The sequence below is a fragment of the Podarcis cretensis genome (assembly GCF_951804945.1).
Source record: "Podarcis cretensis genome assembly, chromosome: 3".
NCBI classification, from domain to species: Eukaryota; Metazoa; Chordata; class Lepidosauria; order Squamata; family Lacertidae; genus Podarcis; species Podarcis cretensis.
This window is the reverse complement of record NC_137172.1, coordinates 5,835,449-5,861,433: the sequence shown is the minus strand read 5'-3', so window position 1 is coordinate 5,861,433 and position 25,985 is coordinate 5,835,449. Positions and strand designations below refer to the sequence as shown.

The 25,985-nt window shown below is 47.5% G+C and overlaps 1 long non-coding RNA gene across 1 annotated transcript in view; it reads right to left on the bottom strand.

The window, feature by feature from the left end:
* Positions 1 to 1,978: 1,978 nt before the first annotated feature.
* The window catches only part of LOC307212053, a 326,205-nt gene continuing 302,198 nt past the window's right edge, over positions 1,979 to 25,985 (bottom strand). The window contains exon 3 of the long non-coding RNA XR_013836775.1: positions 1,979 to 2,077. This is a non-coding gene — a long non-coding RNA (uncharacterized lncRNA). The remainder of the gene's footprint in view (positions 2,078 to 25,985) is intronic.

Below are 25,985 nucleotides of genomic sequence, written 5' to 3'. Positions count from 1 at the left end.
TCAGCTCAGGACTTGGGTATTCATCTCTCCTGGGTCTCAGGCAGTTGATCACCTTTTGACACAACAGGGGACGGCCTCCGAGGTTGGATGGGAAAGGGACGAAGCTTACCTTTTGCCCTTCCTGAAATAGCCCCACACAGCTGTCAAGGTGGTTCACAAGGGCTGTGGGAGGTTAGGATCCAGCCCTCTGGCTAGATCCAGTCCTTCAATCCTGGCCTCCCAAGTCTATTCTTTCTAAATGACCCAGGAGGATATTCATTGCATTTATATGTTATAGGAATTCTAAGGTCTCAAATATAGAACAAATGTTGATAACTGCACAAGGTAAACACACATACATAATTGTATAAACCACATGTCTAAAATAGTACAGGAGAGCAATCCAAAAGCCATCTCGGGTCTCCAAAAGACACTCAATATTTCCTCTGCCTCCTTAATCCCCCTTGCCTGAGAAGAGGTAGGCAGATAGCAATCAGGGAAGTTCCTGAAAGGATTCCTCTCCCATATCTTTGAACAGGGGTCAGCAAACTTTTTCATCAGGGGGCTGTTCCACTGAAAAAAAAAATGAACGAATTCCTATGCCCCACAAGTAACCCAGAGATGCATTCTACATAAAAGGACACATTCTACTCATGTAAAAACATGCTGATTCCTGGACTGACCGCAGGCCAGATTGAGAAGGTGATTGGGCCGGATCCGGCCCCCGGGCCTTAGTTTGCCTACCCATGTTGAACCTCTTTGGTATTAATTGTCTTTGTTTGCCCAAATGCTCTGCATTGAGGGATGTCTGACAGGCATCCTGATTGTCTTATCAAATGCTAATGTTTTGTGCAAACTGTGTCTGGAACTATGTAAAACTTGCTGAATCCTCAGCAATATCACACCTTGGTCTTCCTGAGCGACAGTAACGCTACCTGTGTGGTGTAGTGGTTAAGAGCGGTGGACTTGTAATCTGGGGAACCGGGTTCGCTTCCCCGCTCCTCCACATGCAGCTGCTGGGTGACCTTGGGCTAGTCACACTTCTCTGAAGTCTCTCAGCCCCACTCACCTCACAGAGTGTTTGTTGTGGGGGAGGAAGGGAAAGGAGAATGTTAGCTGCTTTGAGACTCCTTCGGGTAGTGATAAAGCGGGATATCAAATCCAAACTCTTCTTCTTCTTCACCTTATGTGTGATGTAATTTCTGACCGTTTGTAGAGGGGATGGCCATCTCCATGCCAAAATGCAAACCCTTAAAAAAGATGCTTCTTCGTGGTTCACGGTCTCTCTTGCCTCCTTGCAAGGAGGGGAGGTAACACTGTTGCATCAGAAAAATAAACATCTGCCTTGCTTTCACTGCATCCTGCCTCCATCCATTCATCTCTGACCCATTATGGACATAGGGGACTCAGTTCCTTGGGGAGTTGCAAAAGCCAACCACCCCTATTTTTTTCTATATCGTATACCCCAATTTTTTCTCCAAGGAGCTCAAGGTGACGTATATGGCTCCCTTCCTCATTTCATGCCCACAACAACCCTATGAGGTAGGTCAGGCTGAGAGGCAGTGACTGACACAATGTCACTCAGCGAGCTTTGAACCCTGGCCTCCCATGTCCTAGTCTGGCACACTAACCAGAACCCTACACTGGATATGATCAAAGGTACTGGTTTCCTGAAAAACATAGGGAGCTGCCTTATACTGAGTCCATCCATAGATTTATCAGATTTAGTTTTGTTTACACTGACTGGCAGAGGGATGCGGGTGGCACTGTGGGTTAAACCACAGAGCCTAGGACTTGCCGATCAGAAGGTCAGCGGTTTGAATCCCCGTGACGGGGTGAGCTCCCGTTGCTCGATCCCAGCTCCTGCCAACCTAGCAGTTCGAAAGCACGTCAAAGTGCAAGTAGATAAATAGGTACCGCTCCAGCGAGAAGGTAAATGGCATTTCCATGCGCTGCTCTGGTTTGCCAGAAGTGGCTTAGTCATGCTGGCCACATAACCCGGAAGCTGTACGCCAGCTCTCTCAGCCAATAAAGCGAGATTAGCACCACAACCCCAGAGTCGTCCGCAACTGGACCTAATGGTCAGGGGTCCCTTTACCTTTTTGCACTGACTGGCAGCAGCTCCCCAGGATTTTGAGAAAGGGTTCCCTCCCAGTCCTACTTGGAGATGCCAGGGAATGAACTGGTTGAGTGTGTCTTCTGCGTCCAAAGTGTTTGCTCTGCCTCTGAGCTACAGCTGATCTCTCAGATGCCCTGTCTAGCTGTTCTCTTCTTTTCGTTATTCAGTTCTCTTTCCAGATTCTCATCTCACCCACCCACCCTTCACAGCTGGCTTCCCCCTGCTTGACTTCCCCCAACATTTTACCCCTCTCCTTTCCCTGACAATGATGACACCAACGATGGTGACAACCCTTTCGATGTGCAGAAAAACTGGGCCAGTGGGAATAGCCACGCTACCCATATCACGAGCTGCTTTTGAAGACCACTCCTCAGTTTCAAAGGGTGGTTGCCACAGTTCATGGGGTGAAAGCTGACCTTTGAGAAGCAACACTTCCTTGCGCATGCAGTGACCAATTGCCTGACTCTTAGGGTGAATTGTCTTGGAACTTATTAGAGTCATGATTCAGCCCGCTGAAAAATCAAGAAGTTGGTTTTCAGGTTTCGAAAACCCACAAATGGTCAGATTTTGAACTTCTCTGTCATTCCATTCCAGGTGCTCTTTCTGATTGAGTTTTCGATGGCTACTCAGTGTTAAGGCAAAGCATTCTGGGTGATGCTCTGACACCCCCGTCTTTCATTTCATGTTAAAGGAAAAAAACGTCTGGGTCTTTCTGGCTCCTTGATCTTCTTCAAAGAGCTTAATCTTGATCTCCATCTTTCCCTCCCATTGTTCTCTTTTGACGAGCACTTGGCGTTTTTGATCTTGCGGGTGGTTAGGGCCGTGCTTGTGCCCTTCACCACTTGGAGTCCTCAGAGCCGGATACGGCAGCAAGTTCCGGCACTGAGCGCCAAACTGACTCCATTTGGCAAGAAGTGGTAGCAGCCGTCCATTCTTCCTGCATCCACAGATAACATCCATGGAGGGTGGAACTGTCCATGAGGTTCCTCTGTGGGTCAGGATGGCTTGACAGTGCTCCAAAGGAACAATGGCTCTGAGGCCCACTCCTCCAAGCTCCTCCTCCTCGATTCATCGGTTCCTCCATAAATACCAAGCCTCCAGACCCTGCTCTCCATCCGATCTTCCGAGAGACCTTCTCCATCATCGGATCGTCTGACATTGGGACTCCAAGAGTGAGATCCAATCCAGGCCTCCACCATGAAGGCCTCCTTCCTTGCCCTTGTAGGGCTCCTCTTCGTCGTAGCCTCTGAAGGTAATGGCATTCAGATTACTCTTTTTTTGGAGAGATGGGCTGGATTAGATGGCTCCTGAGACCCCGAAGGTTGTGTTCTACCTTAAGAAATGAAACTAAGGACGTCTTCCTTAGTTAAGGGGTTTAGACAAATTAGTGTAGGATGGAGCTATCAATGGCTAATAGCCATTGGGACAAAGGGACTCTGAAAGCCAACCACTGGGAAATGCAAGTGGGTTGCATGCTGTTGTGCTCATTCTGTGCTTGCATGCACTCCACTGAGTCATGTGGTTGGCCACTGTGAGGACAGGATACTAGATTAGATGGGCTTTTGACTCTTGTTATGTTCTCATGTACCCTCTGGTGACATCTCTAGAAGGGGAGATACAATGCTATGATCTTGAGATGGGTTGTCTTAAGAATAGAATAGAATAGAATAGAATAGAATAGAATAGAATAGAATAGAATAGAATAGAATAGAATAGAATTTATTATTTAGACCCTGCCCATCTGGCTGGGTTTCCCCAGCCACTCCGGGCGGCTTCCAACAAAGTATTAAAATACAGTGGTCTGTTAAACAATTAAAGCTTCCCTAAAGAGGGCTGCCTTCAGATGTCTTCTAAAAGTCTGGTAGTTGTTCTTCTTTTGGACATCTGGTGGGAGGGCGTTCCACAGGGCGGGTGCCACTACTGAGAAGGCCCTCTGCCTGGTTCCCTGTAGCTTTGCTTCTCGCAGTGAGTGAACCACCAGAAGGCCCTCAGCACTGGACCTCAGTGTCCGGGCAGAACAATGGGGATGGAGACGCTCCTTCAGGTATACAGGACCGAGGCCATGTAGGGCTTTAAAGGTCAGCACCAACACTTTGAATTGTGCTCAGAAATGTACTTGCTACCCCCTCAGTTCCTTTGGTACTGTGGAAGAGCCACTGATGGTAACTTCTCTTGGTCAGTGCTGTGGGGAGGACAATCATAACAAAACAGATAGTGGAGGAAGAAAATAGGAGCAAGGTCTTGAGTTGAGAGTAGGGATGGAAGAACCTGTCCATTTCAGTTTTTCTCCATTTCTATTCCCTGCCCCTCCCAATCTTAAATCCTGCACATTTCTACAGCAACCTGTGGGTTTTAAAAAATAAAATAAAAATCTCATGAAGCTATTTCATGAGATGTGATTTTTAGAGTGATGGACTAGGAATTAGGAGAGCTGGCTTCAAAGTCCCATTCAGCCATGAAGCTCATTGGGTGACCTTGGGCCATTTTTGGTATGCCATATTTATTATATTGTACACATTTTATTTTTATTTTTTTGCAAGTTGTTTTCCTTAATATAACAAATTCTGTATGTTTAAGAATAAAATAATTTAAGCATTTTTAGGCACACTTTCCTCTAATGTAAGCATTTTTGGGCACATCATTTGGAGAAATTAAGAGACATGTGAATTCTGAAGGATAGGTTTGTTTTTGTTTGTGAAGGGAGAATTAGCTCACTTCTCAATAGATAGCACACAAGATCAGGTATCTCCCCATCCTGAGTTGAGTGTGGGTAGCATTGCACTGAGTATACCTGTGCTTCTTTGCTCATTCCCACCCCAATGATTGACATAGGAAAAGGGATTGCTCAGACTGCACAAAAGGAAGAGAGCTGTATGTTATTGGTGGCGTCACAGGCACTAGCCAATAGGTAGCTGGAACATTATGTATACACCTCATCAGGCTGCATGTCTTGGGACAGCTTGAGAAACACAAATGGAACTACAATCCCAATAGCAAAACAAATATTTAAAACAATATACAACAATAGATTTGAAGTTTAAAAGTATGAAAGGGATAAGGTAAAGGGACTCCTGACCATTAGGTCCAGTCGTGGTCGACTCTGGGGTTGCAGCGCTCATCTCACTTTATTGGCCGAGGGAGCCGGCGTACAGCTTCCAGGTCATGTGGCCAGCATGACTAAGCCACTTCTGGAGAACCAGAGCAGCGCATGGAAACGCCGTTTATCTTCCCGCTGGAGTGGTACCTATTTATCTACTTGCACTTTGATGTGCTTTCGAACTGCTAAGTTGGCAGGAGCAGGGACCGAGGAACAGGAGCTCACCCCGTCACGGGGATTCAAACCGCCGACCTTCTGATCGGCAAGGCCTAGGCTCTGTGGTTTAACCCACAGCGCCAACACATAAAAACAGGACATGTTTTTCTCTCCCAACTAACTCTGGGCTCCCTCTTCGTCAGGCATCAAACGGCACTGCAACCAACGCTGTTACGGAGAATGCCGCAAGAGCTGCCCGTACGGCTGGATTCCAACATCAAACTGTGCATGCGCGCACACGTCAAACATCTGCTGTCTTCCACCACCACCACCACCGCCACCACCGCCGCCGCCGCCACCGCCGCCACCACCGCCACCGCCGCCTCCACCACCGCCGCCACCGCCACCACCTCATCGTAAATGGCCCCCTCCACCTCCTCCGCCACCCCCTTCACCACCGCATCCTCCTAAATGGCACCCGCCACCTCCCCCACCTCCTCCTCCTCCCCCACCTCCACCTCCCCCTCCCCCTCGCCCTATTAAATGGCACCCGCCACCTCCCCCACCTCCTCCTCCTCCCCCACCTCCACCTCCTCCTCCTCCTCCTCCCCCTCCCCATATTAAATGGCACCCACGTCCTCCTCCCCCACCCCCACCTCCCCCACCTCCTCCTCCCCCTATTAAATGGCAGCTGCCTCCTCCTCCCCCACCCCCACCTCCCCCACCTCCTCCCCCACCTCCTCCCCGACCTCCTCCTCCTGGTAAATGGCACCCTCGCCCACCCCCACCACCCCCACCACCTCCTCCTCCTCCTCCTCCTCCACCCCCACCCTCTAAGTATCACTGGTGATAACAGCAGAAAGCCTGAGCGCCCGGGAAAAGAAGAGTCGAGTCGAGTTCAAAAGCCATCTCATCAGCATTTGGGGGAGGGGGAATGGAAAAAGAAACCCAGTTTTGTTCGCTTCTTCTTATCAAATAAAATAAAATAAAAATGTAAACCTTGTCAACTGTACGTTTCATTTGTTTCCTTACCTAGAGTGGATTTTGGATGGTGAGACCTCGGCTTGGTCTACCAGGTACGGTGGGGTTCTTCACTATGGCGTCAGCTATTTCTCTAGCACATTCAGAGTAGCGGTAGCAAGGGCCTCATCCACTTAGAAGGCAACTGCGTGGGGTTGGTGGTTAGGTCACCGAAGGCTGTGGGTGGCAACGCAACCTGAAGTCCTTAAAAAGCCAGGATTCGTTGCCCTTAATAATAATATACTATTTCTACCCCACACATCTGGCTGGTTTTCCCCAGTCACTCTGGGTGGCTGCCAACAGAATACAGTGGAACCTCGGGTTAAGAACTTTGCTTCAGGATGAGAACAGAAATTGTGTGGTAGCGGCGCGGTGGCAGCGGGAGGCCCCATTAGCTAAAGTGGTACCTCAGGTTAAGAACAGTTTCAGGTTAAGAACAGACCTCCAGAACGAATTAAGCTCTTAACCCGAGGTACCACTATATTAAATGCATGACAAAACATCAAACGTTAAAAACTTCCCTAAACATTAAACGTTAAAAACTTCCCTAAACAGGGCTGCCTTCAGATGTCTTCTAAAAGTCAGATAGTTGTTTATTTCCTTGACATCTGATGTGAGGGCATTCCACAGGGCAGGAGCCACTATCGAGAAGGCCCTCTGCCTGGTTCACTGTAGCTTTGCTTCTCTCAGTGAGGGAACTGAACCACCAGAAGGCCCTCGGAGTTGGACCTCATTGTCCAGGCTGGATGATGGGGGTGGAGATGCTCCTTCAGATATACTGGGCCGAGACTGTTTAGGGCTTTAAAGAAGAAGAAGAAGAGTTTGGATTTGATATCCCACTTTATCACTACCCCAAGGAGTCTCAAAGCGGCCCACCATTTTCCTTTCACTTCCTCCCCCACAACAAACACTGTGTGAGGTGAGTGGGGCTGAGAGACTTCAAAGAAGTTTGACTAGCCCAAGGTCACCCAGCAGCTGCATGTGGAGGAGTGGGGAAGCAAACCTGGTTCACCAGATTACAAAACTACTGCTCTTAACCACTACACCACACTGGCTCTCAGCACCAACACTTTGAATTGTGCTCAGAAACGTACTGGGAGCCAATGTAGGTGTTTCAGGTAGACTGAGAGTGAGTGACTGGCCCAGGTGAGCTTCACAGTCAAGGGGGGGAATTTGAACCCTGATCTTCCAGGTCTTAGTCCAGCAATCTAACCACTATGTCACTCTGGGTCTCCCTGTGTGCTTGAATCCCCCTTGCAAAAACCTTCAAAAACCTCGCACCCCATCTCCACTCGGAAGTGTTACAGTCCACAATCCCTGCCACCTCTGCTTCTGTGTCCTGGCCTCCGATTCCCCATCTAGACTGCTTCCTTTCCTTCATCCCTCCCTGTAATTCCCTCTGCCCTTTGCCTCCCAGGCTGCATCTTTCCCTCTGCACGCTTTTCAGTTGCAATTCTCCTTCCTCCTGGAACGCAGCAGGGAAATGTTTCTCCCTCCCGCATTAATTGCTGGCGTCCCCCTTTTGTGATATTCCCCAGCTCTGACGTCACTCTTTGCCAAAGCAGATTAGAGCAAGGCTTTGTCAAAGCCCACAGCCTCCTTGCAGAAAGCAACCTCTCCAGCCTGCCTCGGGACATTGGTTTGGATGCTGGCCGGAGATCAGATTGCCTTTACAGTGGTACCTCGGGTTACATACGCTTCAGGTTACATACGCTTCAGGTTACAGACTCCGCTAACCCAGAAATATTGCTTCAGGTTAAGAACTTTGCTTCAGGATGAGAACAGAAATTGTGCTCCAGCGGCACGGCAGCAGCAGGAGGCCCCATTAGCTAAAGTGGTGCTTCAGGTTAAGAACAGTTTCAGTTTAAGTACAGACCTCCGGAACGAATTAAGTATTTAACCCACCCACGATGGGGTGAGCTCCTGTTGCTCGGTCCCTGCTCCTGCCAACCTAGCAGTTCAAAAGCACACAGTGCAAGTAGATAAATAGGTACCGCTCCGGCAGGAAGGTAAACGGCGTTTCCGTGCGCTGCTCTGGTTCTCCAGAAGTGGCTTAGTCATGCTGGCCACATGACCTGGAAGCTGTACACTGGCTCCCTCGGCCAGTAAAGCGAAATGAGCGCTGCAACCCCAGAGTCGTCCGTGACTGGACCTAACGGTCAGGGGTCCCTTTACCTTTACCACTGTATTACATACACGCTTGTGTGAATTAACTGAAACAAAGCATGTTTTCTATCTTACTCATAATCCTGTACAGTGGTACCTCTGGTTATGTACTTAATTCGTTCCGGAGGTCCGTTCTTAACCTGAAGCACCACTTTAGCTAATGGGGCCTCCCGCTGCCGGAGCACGATTTCTGTTTTCATCCTGAAGCAAAGTTCTTCTACAACTAATCCAGAATGCAGCAGCTAGACTGGTGACTGGGAGCGGCCACTGAGACCATATAACACTGGTCTTGAAAGATCTACACTGGCTCCCAGTACGTTTCCGAGCACAATTCAAAGTTTTGGTGCTGACCTTTAAAGCCCTAAACGGCCTCGGTCCAGTATACCTGAAGGAGCGTCTCCACCTCCATCATTCTGCCCAGACACTGAGGTCCAGCGCCGAGGGCCTTCTGGCAGTTCCCTCGCTGCGAGAAGCCAAGTTACAGGGAACCAGGCAGAGGGCCTTCTTGGTGGTGGCACCCACCCTGTGGAATGCCCTCCCACCAGATGTCAAAGAGAAAAATAACTACCAAACTTTTAGAAGACATCTAAAGGCAGCCCTGTTTAGGGAAGCTTTTAATGTTTAATAGGTTATTATATTTTGGTGTTTTGTTGGAAGCCGCCCAGAGTGGCTGGGGAAACCCAGCCAGATGGGCGGGGTATAAATAATAAATTATTATTATTATTATTATTATTAACCTAAGGTACTATTTCTGGGTTAGCGGAGTCTGTAACATGAAGCATAACAGAAGGAACGATGTGCTTGCCACAATATATTGAGGTTCAACGAAAGAGAGTTATTCCAGAGCTGGAAAAGAGGCATCCTGGCGGTACTGGGATATTGCAGAAGGACCTAGTCCCCTGTCACACATCGAAAGCAGTGAAGAAATCCATGACAGAGCAGCAAATACAGGTACTTGATTGGCCACGGAATTCCCCGGACGTAAATCCCATTGAGAATTTGTGGGCTATATGCAAAAGTCGCCTCCGTGCTGTAGACTGCATGACAATGGAGAAGCTCCTTCAGGCGCTGATTCAAGTGTGGTGCAGGGATCCAAAAATCAACAGTGACTGTTGAAAACTAGTAGACTGCATGCCAAACAGTGTTCAAATGCTGCTTAAAAATAGCGGAGGTCATATCCGTTTCTAATGTACATATATGTGAGCTTCGTACAATAAACGACCTTGTTTGTTTCAGTTAATTTGCACAAGGGTGTAGGATCTTCCTTCTGAAAGCTGGAGCGGTTAGCAGCCACAAAGTATGCCAGCTACGGTGACTGACCGAGGGCACTGTCAGAACTGCTGGGACAGGGCAAAGCTGGCACAAGTTCTCATTGGGTAGCTGCCAAAGCTCATAGCCGACATCTGAGCAGGTAGGAATGCATGTGGCATGTATCAATGGAGAGATCTATCACAATCCCATTGGCCACGCCACACACCGAAAGCACTATGATGACGCTTTAAACAGTCATGGCTTCACCACCCCCAAATAATAATTCTGGGGAGTGTTAATGTGAATAGATGTGAATAGATGCTAAAAGACGATATATTTGTTAGATATTATCCTTCCTTCCTCACGTTTGTGCATTCAGTAGAGTGCATCGCTTTGCAGCTTAAAAGGGAAGCTTAGATAGGCTAATTTGCAGCCTTTTAGTTTAAGTAATCTAGGGTGCTTTGAGGAGGACTGGATAGTTGTTTAGCCACGTCCAACTCTTCATGACCCCCGGACCAGAGCACGCCAAGCACTCCTTCCCGAACCCGAAGCCTCCGGCTATACCTGAAGCCTTCGGAGCGCAGCATGAGTTCCTGCTGTGCTCCGGAGGCATTGGGTTCCTTTTGCTGAAGCCGGGAGAGCAAGACTCTCCAGGCTTCAGCGAAAGCAAAGTGAAGCCTCCGGAGCACGGAGGGAGTGCTTCCTCTGCACTTCGGAGGCTTCGCGTTGCTATCGCTGAAGCCAAGGAGCCTGCATCCGCTCCATAGGATGCACACACATTTCCCCTTAATTTTTGGAGGGGAAAAAGTGTGTCCTATAGAGCGAAAAATACGGTATATATGCAACCTGTATCATTCCTGGAATGTGTGTTCAACCTGGCTTCTAAGTGTGAGTGTGGAATGCTGAGAAAAGCATGGCGAGAGCATGAAAACAGTTCACATATGTGATTGGCGGGCACTTGTGGAATGCACTGTTTAATATCTCCTGAATGGTTTGACTGTATTTATTGAACATTCAATTCATCTTTCTTTCGCGTTGATGCTTTGAGGGCCTATTGTGCAAAACGCAGTATTTAAACAAAACATAACACACAGCACTTCAGTGGAGTGACTTTGCCCATGACATGCAAAAGCAGTTGCATAATGAATCAGACATTCGTCGGCGTATCACCTCAGCAAAGTGCATCCATTAACCAGCCACTGGGAAACTTCCCTGTGGAAATTGAATAGCCTTAGCTTGAAGTTCAAAGGTCCTCAGGATTGGGGATCGATGCACGGTGGATGCAGAATCAGTCCCCCTTCTGTTCTCCGGAGGCTTGGAGGCAGTGGAACTTCCACTATCTCGCACTCCCGATCTAGGTGCAACGGTTGCAAAGCCTTTGAAGCGAGAGGCTTAATGATTTCATGTGATGTCTAAAAAGGTAATGAGCAACAGGCTGCAATAACAAAGGAGTTCCTGTGACACATTAAAGACCGGCAAATTTATTGTGGCAGAATAAGAGCTAACACTGCCAGTTACATGAAGCATTATTTTGTGTGTGTGAGAGAGAGAGAGAGGAGAGAGAGAGAAATCATATACAGTCATACCTTGGGTTACAGATGCTTCAGGTTGTGTTTTTTTGGGTTGTGAAACCCGGAAGTACTAGAACAGGTTACTTCTGGGTTTTGGTGGCCGCGCATGCGCAGAAGTGCTAAATTGAGCTTTGCGCATGCGCAGAAGTGCCGAATCGCAACCCGTGCGTGAGTAGAAGCGGGTGGCAAAAGCTGCAGGTTGCAAACGTGCATCCCAAACAGATCACATTCACAAGCTGAGCGTCCACTGTATCTGCAGAAGGATACAGTGTCTGCAACAAAGTGTTGCAGTCCTGAGTACTCCTGCTCAGGGTTTCAAACACACCTTTCCATCACCCCTGCCTCCTCCGTCTTCTATTCTCCATCCACAAGGTCAGCTTTGTGTGCATATTCAGCATACTCATGGAGCAATCATAGAACTGTAGACTTGGAAGGTACCCTAAGGGTCATCCAGTCTAACCCCCTGCAATGCAGAAATCTCAACCAAAGCATCCATGACAGGTGCCCCCCTAACCCTCTGCTTAAACACCTCTGAGGAAAGAGAGTCCACCACCTTCCAAGGGAGTCGGTTCCACTGTCAAACATAATTGCCTTTGTTGTACCGTATTTTTCGCTCTATAAGACACACTTTCCCCCTCCTAAAAAGTAAGGGGAAATGTGTGTGCATCTTATGGAGCGAATGCAGGCGGGGGACTCTGCTCAGCACTCCCTTTAAAGAGCCGCGTGGAGTGTGTGTGCAGCTCTTGGGGGATTTAAGGGAGCACGGCTATCCATAAGCCAGGACAGCAAGTGGGATTGCTGCGCTGCCATCCCACTGGCTGTCCTGGCTTCTGGCTTAGCCGCACAGCCTCTTCCGGGCAGGAGATGAAGGCTCCCCTTGCCCGGGAGAGGCTGCGAGCAGCTATCCCATAAGCCAGGACAGCAAGCAGGATCGCTGCAATGGGATTCAGAATTATTTTTTTCTTGCTTTCCTCTTCCAAAAACTAGGTGCATCTTATGGACTGGTGCGTCTTATAGAGCGAAAAATGCGGTAACTTGAATGCCTCCCTTCTGGTAGACACTACAGCCTTTACCAGAGGTGTCATGGGCTTTGAAGACACTCGAACTCAGGACGCAAGGGAAAAACGTGCTAAGAGGAAGGCACACTTGGCAAATCCACACCGTCATCAACTCCCACCAGGAAACCAATGTCCTCACTGTGGAAAGACGTGTGGATCCATAATTAGCCTCCACAGTCACTTATGGACTCATTATTAAAACTGTGTGTATGGAAGACAATCCTACTCGGCTACGAATGATCGCCAAAGAAGAAGAAGAAGAAGATAGTGGTACCTCGGGTTACAGGCGCTTCAGGTTACAGACTCCGCTAACCAAGAAATAGTACCTCGGGTTAAGAACTTTGCCTCAGGATGAGAACAGAAATCGCATGGCGGTGGCGGGAGGCCCCATTAGCTAAAGTGGTACCTCAGGTTAAGAACAGTTTCACGTTAAGAACAGACCTCCAGAACGAATTAAGTTCTTAACCCGAGGTACCACTGTACTTAAAGTTTTGGATCTAGCACGTGCCTCTGTGTCTCCCACTTCCAGCCTGCTTCTAGCAGATGACTAACAGAGAAGCTAGATCTGTTGAGAGGTTAATGCGGTGAATGCCTCCCATCTTATACTCAGGTTGCATAGATGCATAGATGATTCACAAGACTGCTGTCATCCATGACCTAATTGTGGATGGCAGACTTGACATGGCATATATAACAGTGATTTTTAGGGAGTCATTAGTTCACCAGGCATCCTATTGGGAAGACCCAGTTTTCTGAGTCCATGTTCTGGAAGTTGGGCAATAGGGGCAGTACAGGATTCCTTTTGGTGTACCGACCTCCCCTCTGCACCAAGGATTGCCTGCCCGAGCTGCTTCAGGTCATGCCAGATGTTCTCCTGGAGACACCTACTTTGGTTGTCCTAGGGGATTTTAACATCCATGCTGACATGACCTTACAAGGGGCCGCTCGGGACTTTGTGGAAAGCATGGCCTCCATGGGGCTGTCCCTGAATAAGTTTGGCCCAACTCATAGTCGCGGACATGCCTTAGACCTGGTGTTCACCTCTGTTGATGTGGGTGATCTGACATTAAGTAATAGTGAAACAAAAGAAGTGCCATGGTTTGATCACTTCCTGGTGCAACTGGACTTCTCCGCGGCCCTTCCCCTCTGCAGGGAGGTGGGACCGATTCGGATGGTCCACCCCCGCCACTTAATGGATCCAAATGGTTTCCAGAGAGTGGTAGGGGATGCTTTATCCCATGTTGATGGCCTTTCAGCTGATTCCCTGGTGGCCCATTGGAATATGGAGTTCACCAGCGCCTATCAATTTGTCTGGCTCTGAAGCAAGTACAGTGGTACCTCGGGTTACATACGCTTCAGGTTACCTACGCTTCAGGTTACAGACTCCGCTAACCCAGAAATATTGCTTCAGGTTAAGAACTTTGCTTCAGGATGAGAACAGAAATTGTGCTCCGGTGGCGTGGCAGCTGGAGGCCCCATTAGCTAAAGTGGTGCTTCAGTTTAAGAACAGTTTCAGGTTAAGAACGGACCTCTGGAATGAATTAAGTACTTAACCCGCGGTACCACTGTATTGTTCCTCCTAACCTGTGGTTCCTGTCAAGGCTGGGTGGCAGCAACAAAGAAGAAGAGGAGGAAGAGGAGGAGGAGGAGGAGGAGGAGGAGGAGGAGGAGGAGGAGGAGGAGTTTGGATTTGATATCCCACTTTATCACTACCCGAAGGAGTTTCAAAGTGGCTAACAATCTCCTTTTACCTTCCTCCCCCACAACAAACACTCTGTGAGGTGAGTGAGGCTGAGAGACTTCAGAGAAGTGTGACTGGCCCAAGGTCACCCAGCAGCTGCATGTGGGGGAGCGGGGAATCAAACCCAGTTCACCAGATTATGAGTCCACCGCTCTTAACCACTACACCACACTGGCTCTTCCCAGCAGGGAGAGAGAAGCTGGGGAAGGGACAGAGGCTGCAGCCATTTATTTTATTATTGTTATTTATTTCATGAAATTTCTACACCTCTTGATTGTGTGTGTTGTTGTTTTTTAAAAAACACACACCCTCAAAGTGGTTTAATTTTTGTTTTGAAATTTTGCACACATACATCCCAATTTTGCACCCCTCTGCCCCATGGTATGCCACTGGTAGAAACCCCCTGTGTGGGTTGTCGCTGAGGAAGGAGGGGTGAAGGAGAACTCTGGGCAGGATCTGCCTCTTCTAGAGTGATAGTCACTTAGATATGGCCTGAAGCTGGGGGCAAGAGTGGAGCAGCTACAAGAGTTGAGATGGAACGAGGCATCCTGTATCCTCCAGCGATGGGCCACAGAGCAGCACTCAGGTTAAAAGATCTGAGAAGATAACAGCAGCTGGCAGTTTTAGGCCAGGGGAAAAAGAGGGGGCTGAAAGATAGCCATGGAACCCATAGCCATCACAGCTCACTACCCTGGACACACCAGGGCAATTTGCTGCTTCGAAGAGTCTCTGTGAAGAACAAAGTCCGGTGGCTGCGAGTTAAAGAGAATATCTGAGTTCAGCCCCTGGCACGGACAACGGGCCCTTTCAACATGAATTACTCAAAGTGCCCTTCACATGGATGGTGCTACGTGAATTAATAGTATTAGGACGAGGCCATGGCTCAGGGGGTTTCCTGCAGCAGATTCTTGGGAGTTACGTAAGGGGTTCCACCTGTGTACAATGGACCACCCGCAAGATCCGTGCAGTGTGAAGCCACTCCACCAAGTTTGTCCACCGTGCAGCGACACTCTCTGATAATACAGTGGTATAGGTAAAGGGACCCCAGACCATTAGGTCCAGTCGTGGCCGACTCTGGGGTTGCGGCGCTCATCTCGCTTTATTGGCCGAGGGAGCCGGCGTACAGCTTCCGGGTCATGTGGCCAGCATGACTAAGCCACTTCTGGCGAACCAGAGCAGCGCACCGAAACACCGTTTACCTTCCCGCTGGAGTGGTACCTATTTATCTACTTGCACTTGACGTGCTTTCGAACTGCTAGGTTGGCAGGAGCTGGGACCGAGCAACGGGAGCTCACCCCGTCGCGGGGATTCGAACCGCCGACATTCTGATTGGCAAGTCCTAGGCTCTGTGGTTTAACCCACAGTGCCACCTGCGTCCCTAATACAGTGGTACCTTGGGTTAAGTACTTAATTTGTTCTGGAGGTCCGTTCTTAACCTGAAACTGTTCTTAACCTGAAGCACCACTTTAGCTAATGGGGTCTCCCGCTGCCACCATGCCGCCGGAGCACGATTTCTGTTCTCATCCTGAAGCAAAGTTCTTAACCCGAGGTAATATTTCTGGGTTAGCGTAGTCTGTAACCTGAAGCGTATGTAACCTGAAGCATATATAACCCGAGGTACCACTGTACTCACACAAGTTTTGGGAAAGGGCCGTAACTCAGGATCAGACATTCCCAGGTATGGCCCCCAGAAAGTTGCTTGGAAGAAAATGTGGCCCCTCGGGCTGGAAAGGCTTCCTTACCTGTGCTATATCAGTTGGGAGCCTCGCTCACTTCTCTGTTACACACAGGAGGATTCCCAGCCAAGAATCTGGACCAGTTCCCTACCTCCCACTACAGTAACACTTTTTGACAGGCTAACACAGAGGAGTGGGTGTTGATAGATTCCTACACAGTCGGAAGCAGCCATATGCTCCCAAAGTATTTATTATCCAAGGATGAGAATGAGAACATATTTCTTTTTGAAATCTAAACACAACACACCCGACACCGATGCTTTATTGCGTTATAGGGCTCTGTGCCAGGGGTTGCCCAGGCGATGCCCTCCGATAGCTCTGGGGCTCCAGCTCCCATCCCAGTGGGAATTGTCATAGGACAACTTCTAGAGGGCTCTCCTTGGCTCCCCATCCTCTGTGCTGGGGAGAAAGGTCTCTGATAAGGTCTCTGGCAATAGGGCTGAGAAGCATACCTTGCAGAAGGAGCAGGGCAGTTTCTTCAGCCCAAAGGCCTCATTCCCAGGTGGACAACTTTCTGGGGGCCTCATGTCAGAGATGGGCAGAACCAGATGGAGATATAGGCAGAGCAATAGGGAGGAGGGTTCTTACCTTTCTACAGAAGGCTACGTTCTAGCCTGGACCATAAAGAAGGCTGATCGCCGAAGAATTGATGCTTTTTGAATTCTGGTGCTGGAGGAGACTCTTGAGAGACCCATGGACTGCAAGAAGATCAAACCTCTCCATTCTTAAGGAAATCAGCCCTGAGTGCTCACTGGAAGGACAGATCCTGAAGCTGAGGCTCCAAGACTTTGGCCACCTCATGAGAAGAGAAGACTCCCTGGAAAAGACCCTGATGTTGGGAAAGATGGAGGGCACAAGCAGAAGGGGACGACAGAGGATGAGATGGTTGGACAGTGTTCTTGAAGCTACCAGCATGAATCTGACCAAACTGCAGGAGGCAGTGGAAGACAGGAGGGCCTGGCGTGCTCTGGTCCATGGGGTCACGAAGAGTCGGACACGACTAAACGACTAAACAACAACAACACGTTCCAGCCAATGCCTTGGAAATGGGATTTTCTTGCTTTCTGCAAGCTGCCTGTCAAGGAAAAAGGCAGGGCTATAAATATGCTGTTGTTGGCACCCATCTGTCTCTAAAGAAAATTGGGTGCACCTCTGGGCATGAAGTCAAACAGTTGGAGAATCACAGTGCCTCCTGTGGTTGCAGAAGCTGGTAACTTGTAACTGCTGCCTCCCAAGTTGTTTTTGCTGTGTTTGCAGCACCAAAGTGACCTCTCTAGGACAGCGAGTATAATAATAATAATAATAATAATAATAATAATAATAATAATAATAATAATTTATTTATATCCCGCCCTCCCTGGCCGAGGCCGGGCTCAGAGTGGCTAACATAAGAAAACAACAACACAATATGCATAAAAACAGACATCAATTAATTAAAATACATCTTAAAATTAATTCAGACAAGTTAAAATCTGGGAGGTGGCAGTTATCAGGTTGAGAGTGGTTACCGTATTTTTCGCTCCATAAGATACACTTTTCCCCTCCAAAAAAGTAAGGGGAAATGTGTGTGTGTGTCTTATGAAGCGAATGCAGGGGGGAGGCAGGCAGGAAAAGCCCCCAAGAGCTTTTGCGGGCTTTTCCCCAGGAGGGAGAAGGGACTGAAGTAGCCAGTCAGTCCCTTCTCCCTCCTCATAGAAAACCCCGCAGGAGCCACGCACTCCTTAAAGGGTGCACGGATCCTGTGGGCTTTTGCGGGAGGTGGGGTGTCAGGGACTCAGCGGGAGCGCAGGGAGGAGAAGAGATGGAGAGCGAGGGGGAGCAATCCGAGGGCAGCGTAGGAGAATATGACAGCAGCCCGATAGATTCCATGAGCCTCTCCAGCGAATCGGAAGATTCACAGAAGGGGGCGCCGATGGGCAGGGCAAGGGGGGACCCAAGGGGGACACCCCAGAAGCAAGGGGCCAGCGGGGACTCCCAGAGCAGCAGTTGGAAATCAGGACCAGCTTCCCCACCAGAGCGTAGTGGGGGGGAGGAGTCCCAGGTGTCAGAGCCCACATATGCACCACCAGCGAGAGAAGATGAGTCAGGGTTGACCACGCCTCCATCGGAGAGCGAGTTAACGGTCAAGAGGAAAGTTGCAGGCTGGGCGCGCGCGCCAAGTTCAAAGGTACAGGCGAGCGGCACAGAAGGTAGCCCGGATAGGGAACCAGGTCCTAAAGCCCGCCGGAAGGAGGGGCAAGAATCGTCAGGGTCAGCGTCAGAGGAGTCCAGGAAGGATGAGACCCTAGCGGGCAGGAGGGCCCAGAGGAGAAAGGAACTTAGGAAGAGGTGGAGCAAGGCGAGGGTCTTAAACTGGTGTGGAAGGGGAGGAGACTCAGACGGGACTTCGCCGGTCTAAGGTCGAGACGTAGAGCTGCACGCTGCGGCTTTAAAATGGAAACTGAATCTCAATAAAGACTTTTGTACATAACTACAGCCTAGCGTTGGTCCTCTGTGAGCTGGGACCTGGAGGCAGCTCTGACATGGGGGTATTGCCATAGCTGCGCGCAGCCCCTCCAGCCGGGTGAGGCTGCGCGTGGCTATGGCTTTTTTAGCAGCTCTGTCTTGCAGGCTCTGCGGAAAGATGTCAAGTCCCGCAGGGCTGTGGTCTCTTGGGACAGAGCGTTCCACCAAGTCGGGGCCAGTACTGAAAAGGCCCTGGCCCTAGTTGAGACCAATCTAACCTCCTTGAAGCTCGGGACCAAAAAAAATGTTGTCATATGTGGACCTTAAGGTCCTCCGCGGGGCATACCAGGAGAGGCGGTCCCATAGGTACGTGGGTCCTAGGCCACATAGGGCTTTAAAGGTCAAAACCAGCACCTTAAACCTGACCCTGTACTCCACCGGGAGCCAGTGCAGTTGGTAAAGCACTGAATGAATATACCTCTCCATGCTCCAGTGCTCATGTTATGCTCACTGGCTTCCCACAGGTACCTTGTTGGCTACTGTGAGAACAGGATGCTGGAGTGGATGGTCCCCTTTTGGGCTGATCCTGCAGGTGGGATCATTCTAATGACACCGTCAAGCAGAACTAGGGAGAAACTTTGCTCCTGGGCCCAAAGTCCCCTTCCTTTTGATATGCAATGCCCAGGTCTTAAACACCCGGCCAGAGACTGAAGTGGATGGAAGTTTTCCAATTGGACAGGATGGGTGTGAATTGACCCCCGCCCCACCCTCCCCTTCCTTTTGTCTTGTTGTTATTCTATTACACATCTCCATCTGGTAGGGGGAGACTCTTGAGAGTCCCATGGCCTGCAAGAAGATCAAACATCTCCATTCTGAAGGAAATCAGCCCTGAGTGCTCACTGGAAGGACAGATCTTGAAGCTGAGGCTCCAAGACTTTGGCCACCTCATGAGAAGAGAAGACTCCCTGGAAAAGACCCTGATGCTGGGAAAGTTGGAGGGCACAAGGAGAAGCGGACGACAGAGGACGAGATGGTGGGACAGTGTTCTCGAAGCTACCAGCATGAGTTTGACCAAACTGCGGGAGGCAGTGGAAGACAGGAGTGCCTGGCATGTGGGGTTACGAAGAGTCGGACACGACTAAACAACTAAACAACAAGAACAATCTGATAGGGAGAGTGGGGGTTTGGGAAGGCTTAGAAATTATTTGGGGCATTAGGGACTCATTTCCAAAGGTGGAAGGTAGCGCTCTCAAGTCACATCGAAGATTCAAAATACAGTGGTACCTTGGGTTAAGTACGGGTTAAGTATGTCCGTTCTTAACCTGAAACTGTTCTTAACCTGAAGCACCACTTTAGCTAATGGGGCCTCCCGCGGCTGCTGTGCCGCCGGAGCATGATTTCTGTTCTCATCCTGAAGCAAAGTTCTTAACCCGAGGTACTATTTCTGGGTTAGCGGAGTCTGTAACCTGAAGCATCTGTAACCTGAAATGTATGTAACCCGAGGTACCACTGTAAGCCCCTTTGTTCCATTCAAAAGCTGGGGTGGGCCAAATTTGTCTTTTGCTCTCTTGTGGTCCCATGAGAGAGGGGTGTGTGAGAGAGTGAGAGAGTGAGCAAATCCCACCCAAAACCCGGTTTCCACCTGACACCGACCATTCTTGTCATACAATTCAGGTAAGGAAACACATAGGAGTTAAATCACAGGGAAAGGAGGCCTTTGAAGTGACTTATCTGTGAGATTACAAACTGTTCGTTGTATTAAGAAGGAAGAAAAGGGGGGGCGGAATCCACTCATTCTTCGGAAACGGGTTTAGCCGAATTATTAGTAATAAGCGCATTAAGACATTTTCAATTTTATTTTATTTATCTTATTGGTTGTTGTTTTTTGCATTGTCTTTGACATTTCAGGTTACTAAAGGATTATATCCATAGGCTGTGGTAATCCTTGTCTATTTAGAAAATACATGGTCAACTCCCCAACCACCAAACATCTGCCCCCTTCTACAGCACATCTGTTAAGCTGGCAGATTTTGTGCATACTGTTCTTTGATGCCCAAGGGTTTAGTTTCCTAGAAATTGTCAAAACATGGGGGGGGGGGGAAATCCCTTCCCTCTGTCCCTCCCTCCCTCTCTCCCACCAGGCTGTCGAGTCGGCAATTTTGCAGCTTAACGTTTATTTTATTTTATTTAGCCTAAGAGGGTTTAAAATATATAAAAAGCCCATCAGCTGATTTCGGCACTGCAGCCTCCTTGCATACTGGCAAAATCGATGAATGCGTTTAAAATGCTTTTGTGAGTGTCGCTTAACAAACAAACCAGATTCTTAAAAAAGCTGAAGGCACCCAAATTAGCACTGAACAGACACTAAATGGGTTGGTGTTGCCGTAGCACAAAAAACAGCCAGCCCCTATTCTTAACGACTGACTAATTACCAGCAGTTTTTAATTATGGGGCGTGCGTTGGAGGCAGGAGAGAGTTTACAAACTTGCCATCCGCTCTAAACACACATATGTGTCTCCCTCCCTCCCTCCCTCCTCACTTTCCCCCCAATGGTGCCAAGAGTGGAGCTGGGAAAGCCTGCGATTCTCATTAATTAGATGGCAGCCACCTAAAAACACATGCTTTTGTCTATCGGAGGAATGACCACCCCCCCCCCAGGCTGCCAAATGGTGCTCCTCAGGGACTGAGCAGTCTGAACTAATGCTGGGAGATCGGGTAGTGGAGCAAGATGAGTGGGGAGAGGCGACTTTTACAGATGGTGATCTATTTTGTCCTTGATGATGATGATGATGGAGACAATTAATTTATTTCTTCTATACCTTTCCCCATGACTGGAACTCAAGGCAGCTTACAGATAAATGCAAGAACATCTAAAAACAAGATGGGGGGGGGGAGAGAGAGACACAATTTTTATTTTTTTTTATTTTTTTGCAAAATTAAATATTGATCGAATTAAAACTATATATATATATACCATACAAACAATTACAATGAAAACTAGACGGGTCACTGGTCTGATATGGCTGGCTTTTCTTAGGTTCTTATGAAATCATGGTGGACCAAATATTTTTCCCTAGCCTATACTAGCAATTGCAGTGCCCTGTGCTAGATGCGGTATCATTTTCAATTGCATTTTATTGCTTCCTTTAATTTTTGCATTGTACAGTATTCCAATTTGCATTCCACATAACTTAGTTTTCTGAGAGTTTCTATTATTGCCTTAATAGTTTTAACTGAGTTGGGGAGGTGTCTATGGATAAACCCACACAGAGAGTGACTCTGATAGAGCCTACAATCCACATGGCAAGTTGCTCAAAAGTCTTTCAGTGTGGGTGATATTTTTCTTAATTTGGTGAATAAATCTCACCTGAACTGATCCCAATGGAAAGCTGGTCTATTATCCCATTTTGGATGTTCCTTACTAGTGAAGATTTTATCAGCCAGAAACAACAAAAGCCCGCTTATTCAATTTATTTATAATAAATGATCATGTTCCACATCTACTGGACCTCTGAAAAAAGAAGAAGACCCAAACAATGTCAGATTCTGTATTATTGAAAGTGTGTAGCTGATGAGCCTTCATCATTGCTTCCTAGAACAGCCAGCTGCTTCCAAGGAGGTCAAAGGTCTTTCTCACTCTCCTTTTGCATTTCCTTTTAATCTCTCTGAACAAATTCAAACTGCTCCTTCCCTGTTCCTCTGCTCAGATTCCAAATGTGATTCGGCTCCTGACCACTGACTGCAGCACGTTCAGTTAAAAGGGTCTCAGGCAGATGGGTGCTGAGAAGCCCCCTTTTTTTGAGGCATTGGAGAATTTTCATCTGTGACTTGTGACCGAAGGGTCTGCCCATTTCAGCTCCATCAGTTTCTCTGTTTTCCAGTCTTAGCCATTTTGCCAGCCAAATGGCTATCGGAATAAAGAAGATATTTCCACCGTGGGTTTCCTGAGGCAAGGAGTTCCACAAGTGCAGACAAAAAAAATTGTCCTGTCCCACATCCCATCTGTAATATCCAAGGCAACACGATGATCAAGTACAATGATACGATGTCAATATAAACTCTTTATATAATCTATACAGAACATTGAATAGTATGAAATATATGAAATGCACTCTCTGCAAAACCAAATAAACAGAAATCTTATAAATCTCTGAAAGTCACAAAATATGCCCTCTTGATGGATTCTCTTGAAAACATAGAACCAAATGAAAGTCTTATAAGTCTCTGAAAGTCTTTGTAGAGTATGCAAGCAATGGATCAGATTCTTTTCTGGTGAAAACAAGCCGTAAAGCTTTGTTTTATGACGTCCAATGCTGCCGAAGTAGTCCACAAACAGACGTAGTGAACAGTGATTCCGGATATACCCACTGTTTCGTGGAATTCTTCTTCAGCACAGCAGAAGGATACAAAAATGCTTCATAAACAGCAAATGAATTAATGAAACAATAACCTGGATATGCATGGTAACTTACAATAACTCAAATTATGATAAACTGTATGCATGAACTATAATGTCAATTCAATATGCTAGGGGTAAACATAACAGCAAAAAATCTGAGTCTTTTTAAGGATAACTATGAAAAATGTTGGTCTGAAATTAAAAGAGACTTAGACAGTTGGACAAAATTGAAACTTTCTTTGTTAGGCCGAATTGCTGCTATTAAGATGAATGTATTGCCAAAAATGTTGTTTTTGTTTCAAACACTACAGATTGTGGACAAGACGGAGTGCTTCCGGAAGTGGCAGAGAGACATCTCTAAGTTTGTCTGGCAGGGCAAAAAGCCCAGAATTAAGTTTAAGATATTAACTGATGCGAAAGAAAGAGGGGGCTTTGCCCTGCCAGACCTAAAGTTGTACTATGAGGCCGCAGCTTTCTGCTGGCTAAAAGACTGGCTACTTCTCGAGGACACTGACGTTCTGGATCTGGAAGGTTTTAACAATGCTTTTGGTTGGCATGCATACTTATGGTATGACAAGGTTAAGATCAATAAGGCCTTTAAGAATCATATTGTCAGAAAAGCAGTGTTTAATGTCTGGACAAAATATAAAGACTTATTGGAAAATAAAACTCCAAGGTGGCTTTCACCGCTGGAAGCTAAGGCCCGAAAAAGACCCAATATGGAGGCCAAATGGCCAAAATATTGGGAAATACTAGAAAAAGATGGAGACAATTGGAAATTGCAGAGTTTGGAGAAAATGAAGGATAAAGTGCGAGACTGGTTACACTACGCTCAGATTAAAGAAGTCTTTAAAAATGACAAAAAGTTAGGGTTCCAGGTGGAGAAATCGAAGTTGGAAACAGAACTGTTAGAGCCTAAGACTAAGGTACTTTCAAGAATGTATAACTTGCTGTTAAAATGGAATACACAAGATGAAATGGTTAAATCGGCTATGATAAAGTGGGCACAAGACATTGGGCACAACATTATGTTTGAGGACTGGGAAAGGTTGTGGACCATTGGGTTGAACTTCACTGCATGTAATGCTTTGAAGGAAAATGTAATGAAAATGATATATAGATGGTACATGACCCCAGTTAAACTTGCCAAAATATACCATTTGTCTGATAATAAATGTTGGAAATGTAAAGAAAATGAAGGAACATTCTTTCACCTCTGGTGGACTTGCCCTAGAGTGAAGGCTTTCTGGGAAATGATATATAATGAGCTGAAAAAGGTATTTAAGTATACCTTCACTAAGAAACCAGAGGCCTTCCTTTTGGGTATTGTCGGCCAGAAGGTGTTAAGGAAGGACCGAACATTTTTTATGTATGCAACAACAGCAGCAAGGATACTTATCGCTAAGCACTGGAAAACCCAAGATCTACCCACACTGGAAGAGTGGCAGATGCAGCTGATAGACTATATGGAACTAGCCGAGATGACCGGCAGAATCCGAGACCTGGGAGAAGAGAAAGTTGAAGAAGACTGGAAGAAATTTAAGATTTATTTAAAAAAGCATTGTAATTTGGTTGAATGTTAAGAAGGATGCTAGATCATAAATAATTGAGCACCACTAAACTAGATGGAATTAGGATGACAAGTGAGATTGAGGAAAAAATATAAACCTTTGGGAGAATTATTAGATTATATTTTAAATGAATGGGATACAAGAATGTAAACAAGATGATAAATTGTGGGTAAGAATTGACAATGATGCAAGTGGGAGCGGGAGACGTGAGGGAGTCCAATGAAGCTAAGAAAATATGTTATGATATATGTTTCATTGTTTTTTATTTCTGCAATTATGTTTAAAATTTTTAATAAATATATATATATATAAAAAAATATATATAATGTCAATTCAATATGAAATAAAACCAAAAGTACATACCCCATCTATATGGTGAATGGAATTGTATAACAACAATTGCTATGGAGTAGTGGTCATCCCATCTGAACAGAGCTTGGATGCTGGAGGCGGGGGTCAGGATCAGGATGAGGCAAGAATCCCTCCAGTTGGTCTTCAAGAGAAGAGGGACCCCTTGAGCTAACCTGGTCCTAAGCTGGCTGCCCCACTCTTGTGTCCTCCAGATGTTCACAGCTCTCACCAGCCTAGCCAACGATCAGGGATGATGGAAGTTGGGAGGCCTGCAACATCTGGGGAACCACAGCTTCCCCTGTTCCTGATTCGAGAAACTTCTCCACCTGCTTCTCGTGAGCCTGAAACCCTCGCCTGATTTCTTCTCAAGTACCTTGTGTGGATAATGTCAGGGAACCAACAAGGAGAGCAGGTCATTCGCAGATCAGAGAAAGACAGTGAAACACTAGCTAACTTAGTTTCTTTATTCAGGAAATAGAACAAAGAACACACAGAAACTTCTAAGGGTTGCTGCTGTCTAGATCATGGGTAGGCAAACCAAGGCCTGGGGGCCGGATCCAGCCCAATCGCCTTCTAAATCTGGCCCACAGACGCTCCAGGAATCAGCCTGTTTTTACATGAGTAGAATGTGTGCTTTTATTTAAAATGCAACTCTGGGTTATTTGTGGGGCATAGGAATTTGTACATTTCCCCCCGCAAAAATATAGTCCGGCCCCCCACAAGGTCTGAGGGACAGTATACCGGCCTCCTGCTGAAAACGTTTGCTGACCCCTGGTCTAGATTAAGCAGTTGCCTGGACTGGCTTGTAACTCCTCCTCCCTTCCCTATCCCTCGGCGTCAGGCCCCTCCCTTTGTCTACGGTGAACCCCAAAGGACCCTTTCTGTTTCTGCCTGGTTCTCTGCTCTGCAACTTGTAATAGATTCCTCGTTCTGGGAGTTGGCCCGTTTTCTCCCTCGAGGATCTAAATACTCTCCCTCTGTGCTTTCCCTGGGGGGCTGTTGGTCAAGAAGCATCCACCACTCCCCCTCATCTAGCCAGCCGCTAACAGATAAGCACAAATCAGAAGTCAGCATGAATTTAAGGTGTGAAATCTGGAATACTTAGTCTAGGAATTAGCAGTCAGAGCAGGAGCAGAATGCAGCCTCCAACCTTCTCTGTCTGGCCTTCAGAACTTTTCCTAGGCCACACCCCTCCCTGTCCAGGCCACACCCCTCATTAGCCCTGCTGCACACCCTTCTGCTTGGCTGGAATGTGTCCTTGCACTCAGATCACACCCTTCACTTGTCTAGATGGAGGTTTGAGAAGGGTGATTGTAGGAACTAGG